The following is an 8,330-nucleotide window of genomic DNA, read 5'->3' on the forward strand; positions in this document are numbered from 1 at the left end:
TGTGGCTACTTTTTGATGCGTCACATTTTACAGAGTTAAACATCTGATAAATAAATGTCTTGAAATGTAGGAGGGAAGTGAACATTTTATACTCTGGCTTTAACTACATAAGTTTACAGAATTAGAAAAATAATTTCTAACAGCTGCTAATATATCCACTGAAAATGTTAAATCTGTGCGAGTCATTCCTGGAAATCAAACAATTAATCTAAATGTCAGAAAATGTGAAGAGTATGTACATACACAGTACATATATGTATATTAGTAATATTAACAGTGTGATTAAACACCTGGCTGCCATTTGGATTGAAAACCTTTCAGTAGAATGAAATAAAAATAGACAAAACATATGAAAAGACACAATTATTTACAATATTAACAGTATGTATATGTATGAAAACCTGTTTTAAAAAATAGCGCATTTGTATGTGATTAAATACTGAATAAAATTTTGCATCATTTTTGTAAGAACAGATAACACTGGTCAAGAACAAATTTATTGTTTAAGTTTTTTGAGATGATTTAGGATAATTTTGGTGTGCTGAATCCAAAAATCACATTAATTTTGCTCAATCAGGTCAACTTTCTGAACTATGCTACATATTGGCTTTTTAACATTTTTGCTTACATTTATGGGGCATTTTCACATCATATGATACAAAATTATTTCATATTTCTTGCAATAAATGAGTTCTGAAGATTTTACTTTTGCCAATTTATGATTGTTTTTTTTTCTTTTAATAATACAGGTGAATGAAATGGCTTCGACTAGAAGATCTTGCAAAAATAAGCCTGATGTATTCTGCTACATCTGCGGTGAATACACCATTGTACCTAACAGGAATCAAGTCACACGTTTCATAGTGTGCTTACCAATCTTATTTTTGTATTAATTATTATATTCCGTGAGAAGATCAAATTTTCATAATCAAATTAGCAAAAAAATCAGACCTGATTGAGAAAAACAGATGTCATTTTTGAATTTAGCGATGCAAAATGGTCCTAATTCAGTTGAAAAAACCTAGACAACTCGCAAAAACCATTTTTTTTGTAACCCAGTGTAATTATTGTTGAATTTATTGCACATAATTCACATTTTGCAGGGTTATTTCACATTATTGGAAGTGATCCCATGAGGATACATTTTGAATAAGTACATCTTAAAGGCTATATTTGCCTATTTAGTCTGGTTTAATCATGGTACCATATCACTCATGTCTGGGTCCAAACAGTCAACCATGGTGGAGCCTGTAGCTATAACTTCTTTCAGATTCAGAAGGGGCTCAGGACAGTCTCATTTAACTCAAATACAGTTGATTGATGCAGTTTTCCATAGCTAGTATTTTACCAGCGGTATATCATGATTTTAAGTGTTGTAAATACTTTTAAAGCTCCTGGTCCCTTTACAGCTGCTTCACTTTGTGCTCAGCCGTGCTTTAACATAAATCTTTGCTTTATTTACCTCTTGCTGAACTGGACAGCACAGTTAAAGGGCTGGCAAACAAAACATGAAGTGCAAAGATGTGGAAAAAAAAAAGTCATAAAAACCTTATTCTATATCATGGGAATCTCTAAAGATCTAGTTTGGCAGATAAAGTGGGAAATAACATAAGCTAGCATCAAACTTAATTTTATTCTCATTCATTTAAGAAAGTGTAACATTACAAATTAGCTTAATCCACTTCCTCTGCTTTATTTCATTGCGTGGAAAGCAGTGGAATGAAAAATGGATGTGTTTTATAGACTCAGACACAGTATTGAAACTATAGAAAGAAAGTCCTGCCTCATGGGACCTTAAAACAGTACTGCAGTTAATGCTAATGCAACGTTTAGACGGTAATGATCTGAACCGGAAACGCAAAAGTGGCGTTGCGTTGTCACTTTTAATTCCGCGTTTAGACGTGCGTTTTGGGGGAAAATCTGCATTCAGACGGACATGCAAAAGTGTGTGAAATTTCCTATTTTTGTAGTAGCCTATGCACGCTAGGTGGCATCACCACCACCAAGACCAGGCACCTGTGTGGAACCTTTGTACTTTACTTCCTGTTCCCTCCTATCGCGAAATACAATCACAAAACAGGAAACAGAACACTACTCTCTACAAGGATTCGTGACAATCACTAAAACGACTCTTGGATGTAAATTAGAGTGGCTAGGCTAACTTGAAAATCCGTCACAGGGAAATAATCCGATATGTTTTGTATAATAATAATAATAATAATAATAATGAATTTTATTTGCTTTTCATGGACCTCAAAGACACTTTACATAAAGCAGATAAAAACAGAAGCTAAACACATTAAAAACAGATAAAAAAAGCAGGTGCAAAAGGCAGGTATACGAATATAAATCAATTAAACATTAAAGTTAAACATTAAAAACAATGTTAAATAAATTAGTTTTTAAAAGGGATTTGAAGGTGTTGAGGTCGGAGCAGTGTCGGATGCTAGGTGGGAGGGAGTTCCAGAGGGTTGGAGCAGCAATGGAAAAGGCTCTGCCCCCCCAAGTGTGGAGCTTGGTTTTTAATGGTGGGGCGAGGAGGTGAGCAGAGGAGGATCAGAAGGTGCGGGAGGGGGCATGGGGCTGAAGTAGGTCGATGAGGTAGGTGTGGTATGATGTGATGTGAACTCTATGTGACAAGAAAACAGTTTTCTGTTTTCAACCCTTTAGACCACAGGTGTCAAACTCATGTTAGTTCAGGGGCCACATTCAGTCTAATATAATCTAAAGTGGACCGGACCAATAAAATGATAAAAATAATAAGATAAGAACTGATAGATAATATCAACTCTAAAGTTTTATCTTTATTTTTGAGTGAAAAAAGTACAATTCCAAAATGAAAATGTTTACATCTACGAACTGTACTTGAACATAACATGAACAAATATGAACAACCTGAAAATTCTTAAGAAAAATAAGTGCAGTTTTAACAGTATTACACCTTAGTTTATCATTTGTACATAATAACCTGTAAATAATGACAACTCCAAGTTTTTTCTGTATTATTGCAATAAAAAAAAAAAAAAAATTATGAACATATTTACATTTACAAACTATCCGAACAAAAAAAAGATGTAAATAACCTAAAAAACAAACAAACAAGAGAAATAAGCGCAATTTTAACAATAGTACATCTCAGTTCATCATTTATACATGTGCATCACAGTTTACAGATTACAGTGGATCTACAAATAGTTAGTAACAGGCAGAATATTGGTACAATTCCACATACTTCTATTAAGACATTTCAGGTTATTCACATTTTTTGTCAATAAATGTAAACGCTTTTGTGTAATTTTATTTTATTACACTAAAACAAAGAAGAAATTCTGTGGTTTTCATTATTTATAGGTTATTATGATAGTATTTTGCTGGTCTGACCCACTTTAGATTGAACTAACCTAAAATGATTTTAACATCCTTAAAATCTTCGGTATAATTTCTGCATTTCTCAAATTCATTCCAGGGGCCGGATTGGACCCTTTGGCAGACCGGTTTTGGCCCACGGGCCGCATGTTTGACACCTGTGCTTTAGACAGTGTTGCGAAAGTGGAGTGTTTTTAAGATTCCCACTCTAGAAGGTGGTTTCACATTATTGCGTTTTCAACCCCCAAAAATGCCATTGCCATCTAAACAAACAGCACATCTGATAAAATATTTTGTCTTTTTCATCGGGGAGCTTTGTCGTGTAAACTGAGCCTAAGAGACAATCATTTTTGATCCACTTTTGATCCTTGTGAAGGTTTCGGAAGTTATCCTGGCTACCACCGGGTGAGAGCGACATACACATCGGTTCATCACATGGCTGGTATGTACAGACTGGGGCACCGATAAAGGGGGCTAAACATAACAAATTCATGGGGCCCATTGGATATAGAAGTTGAGAAAATTTTGTGTAAGAGAGGTGTAGAAGTCGGGAGGGGAACGGTGATAGCATCTTAAGTTTCGCTTTCACGCAATGATAAGTGACGACAGATTGAGAAGATAGTCAATTTCTGTAGGGTCCACAATGATTATGCTTTCATGGGGCCCATTACTGGTAGCGGCGCCCCTGCGTACAGATGAACACATTAGCACCCATGGATAATTTCCACTGACCAGTAAACCTACTAGAGTCATTTCACTATAAACTAGGAGTTTCTTTACTACCAATGCCACAAATGACAACTTTCTTGACTTGTAAAATTATCTTTTAAATTGACAAACACATGTACTTCTATAATAAAAGTTTTGTTGTGAATAGATTAACTATGTGTCGGGCTGTGTATTGCAAATGGAGACACACTATACAGTTTTTAAACCCAATGTGCCAAGAACTGCACAAAAACTCTCTGATGTCAGCTTGGAGGCAGACAAATCATGTAAGTGACAGGATATAAATGTGAAATCTGCTTCCCCGTCTTATCGGTGCCAAAACTACACCAACAGAACCTGACGGAGCACTACCCCTTACTCCTGGCACTGTCCAATAAAATGTACAAGTCTGGCATGAAAACAGCTCCACACCCACAGAGAGAAGCGCTAACACAACTGAACACTTCAACTGCACAATTAAATGTGATAAAACAGATAAATGTAACATAATAATAACCCAGTTTTGAAGCGCTGCTTTCCGCTCAGTCTCTGTGTTTTGGTAAGTATTCTGCTAAATGCCTAAGTACTACATTGCTTGTTGGAAGCAAAAGAGTTTGTTATCAATAAGTTATTGTTGGATTTATTTGATAAATTTAAAGTATTTCAACTTATATTTACAGTAGCCTAATTTTACAACAAAATTAGAAGTCCTTTTAAAATCATGATAAACCATGGCCTTGGGGCTTATTGCATTGTACATTTTCTTAGTTGTACGAAACCAGTTTTTGATCTTTTTATATTTCAGATGGTATGCTCTGCTAATGACTCAAGGCTTTAATAATAAAATTTACAGATGGACATACTGGAGTAATTTTGTTTAAGATGGTCTATGCCAGTGTTTTTCAACCTTGTGGTCAGGACTCCAGGTGGGGTCGCCTGGAATTCAAATGGGGTCACCTGAAATTTCTAGTAATTGATAAAAAAAAAAAAAAAAAAAAAAAAACCTGACAAAAAAAAAATATATGGTGATTTGAGAGAGACAATCACAATACATAAATGTAATATAATATTATGTAATATATAATATAATATTGACAGTGTTGGGAGTAACGTGTTACAAAAGTAATGCATTGCAGTAACAGATTACTTTTTGCTATAACACAGTAGCGTAAAGCATTACTAATCAATTTTCAGCAATATTTTGCGTGCTACATGTTCAATAGTGCTTGTGTTACAATACACTTTTCACCCATAATTTAATTGCTTAAATTCAATAAAAAACAGTAAGACTGTCAGACCTTAAGATAGTGTTTTTCAACCTTGGGTTTGGGACCCCACGTGGGGTCGCCTGGAATTCACATGGGGTCGCCTGAAATTTCTAGTAATTGATGGAAAAAAAAAAAAAAAAAAAAAAAAAAAAAAAAAAAAAAAAAAAAAAAAATATATATATATATATATATGGTGAGTTGAGAGAGACAATCACAATACATAATTTGACATTGACAGTGTTGGGAGTAATGTGTTACAAAAGTAATGCATTGCAGTAACAGATTACTTTTTGCTGTAACACAGTAGTGTAAGGCATTACTAATCAATTGTCAGTAATATTTTATGTACTACTTGTTCAATAGTGCTTATGTTACAATACATTTTTCACCCATAATTTAATTGCTTACATTAAATAAAATACAAAAAAACAACAAGACTGTCAGACCTTCAGATAGTGTTTTTCAACCTTGGGGTTGGGACCCCACGTGGGGTCGCCTGGAATTCAAATGGGGTCGCCTGAAATTTCTAGTAATTGCTAAAAATAAAAACTTACTAATAAAAAATATATAAGTTGAGAGAGACAATCACAGTCAATAAAAGACATGACAAACTGTGAAGCTGAAACTGAAGCACTGTGGTACTGTTTATCTGTCAAATGTTCATTGTGGTCAGTTTCAGATGCTGCAGCTCTTTCATAATTCATAGCTTGAGTTATTGTTTGTTGTCAGCCTTGTAAATCCAAGCTGGACTGACTGTACACATCCTGACCAAGGAAAATAAAATTCTCACTTTGTGCAGTAATCTACACCTGGCTTTTCTGCCTCCGTCCATAATAATATACATTATATAGACTAAATGTCATCTAAAATTAATGTTTATAGTATAGCAAACTATTACATGATCAAAAACAAATTACTTTTAGCAACAAAAACAAAAAAAAAAAACGTCTCCATTTTCAATGTTTGGGGTCGCCAAAAATTTGTTATGTTAAAAAAGTTTGGGAACCACTGGTCTATGCCAACCCTTTAAAATTTGACATGTCATCGCTGACACACCCTGTGCATGTGCAGTTTGGATGGCTGTAACTCTTTCAATGTTTGTGCAATTGTAAAAATTTCAAGAGTTTCTGAAACCTGAGATGTTGCACTTTATAGGTTTAATTGGGTCATTACAATAATTTCAATCGTGCCTGTACTAGAAGCCGGAGACTAAACCGTTTTAGCAGAATTATAAGATGCAGTAAATTGTAAATAACTGCTAGATTTTGAAAGATCTGAAAAAAAAACATGCTCTGGAAAAATGGGCAAATGGACTCATAGCATATTTTCTAACCTTTTCATAGTCAAAATAAGACAAAAAGTCCAAGTCGACAATTTTCAGCCAAGAGTTTAAAGGGTTAACAATACAGAAGAATGCAGTATAAAGTATAGATTGTTTCATTTAGACCCAAACTACAAACATCTGATCCATACACAGGTCTGGATAGGCTGTTTTGCATCACTACAAGAAAAATAAGACCACTCATTCCTTCAGTGCCCTGGGTTTGAACTAAAGTCAAACCTATTACAGGGGCCAAATAAGTTGCATGAAATATTTATTCAAGTGCATGTCCAGAGATGTGCAGCCATTAATAATTGGGAAGTTAGAGGCGTGTCTACATTCTGTTGGAACATCACAAACCCCTAAAGCTGAATAACAGCTCATCTCAGTTGGAATAGTGTTTATGCGATCATGCTTGTATTTAACGCATTTATATGGCTGCACTGTGCTCAATATAGATTTAGTTTAAAGTGTGTAATTCAAGAACTGGGTCTCGGTGTATTCTTGACACACTTGAAACAAAGCCAAATATGAAATTGGTTCATTCGATAAAGTCCTGTTTATAAATACGCAATTAATTTTTAAAGAGGAAAACTCGATTCGGTTAAACAATATATGCTGCATATTCACAAAGAAAATAATAATCTAAAAAAAAGAGAGAGAGAGAGAAACAAAGCAGCTGTAAAGGCATTTTTGGGAGCAGAACATATCACAGGGACCACAGTATTTCAGTCTGAGCCAACTCTGGAGTTGTGTAAGCTCGAGTGAATCCAAATCCAAATCCTACATAACAATTTGTTGTCATGGAGCTTAGCATTCTGACCAGAGCCTAGTGGTGTGAGTGTCCATGGTGCTGTTTTTAGTGTATGTGTGTGAATATAGACATACCTTTTTGATGACAACAAACTGCAACATCCACTGCGCTCCTCCCAGCACGTCCTTCCACCTAAACAACAGGAAATGTCAATCACCAGTGACTTCCAAAATCACATGAGACATGACACATATGCCTTTTTGTAGATTTCCTAGTATAGGACAATGCAGTAGCGCATCTAAAAACAGCCAGGAAAACTACCATCAGATTATGTTAAATTGTCGCATATAGATCAGGGGTCTCAAACATGTGGCCCGGGGGCCAAATCCAGCCCGCCAAAGGTTCCAATCCGGCCCGTGGGATGAATTTGCAAAGTGCTGTCGAACTAATTTTAGTTAAGGTTCCACTTACAGACCAATATGATCTACAGCAGGGGTGTCAAACATGCGGCCCGGGAGCCAAATCCGGCCCACCAAAGGTTCCAGTCCAGCCCGCGGGATGAATTTGCAAACCGCAAAAATTACACTTAAGATATTAACAATCCAGGATGTCGAACTCGTTTTAGTTGAGGTTCCACATACAGAACAATGTGATCTCTACTAAAATAATAGTATAATGACCTATAAATAATGACTCTAAATGTTCTTAGTTTAATGTGAAAAACATAATATTACATTACAGCTATAAATAATAGAACTCCAAATTTTCTCTTAGTTTTAGAGTAAAAACTTACATTAAATTATGAAAATATTAACATTTACAAACTATCCTTTAGCAATAAAATGGGAAAAACCTCAACTTTTGAAAGTGAAATTTTAACATTATTCTTCCTGTTATTAAATATTTTGTGCCT

The sequence above is a fragment of the Sphaeramia orbicularis genome, chromosome 2, assembly GCF_902148855.1.
Source record: "Sphaeramia orbicularis chromosome 2, fSphaOr1.1, whole genome shotgun sequence".
In the NCBI taxonomy this organism is placed as follows: Eukaryota; Metazoa; Chordata; class Actinopteri; order Kurtiformes; family Apogonidae; genus Sphaeramia; species Sphaeramia orbicularis.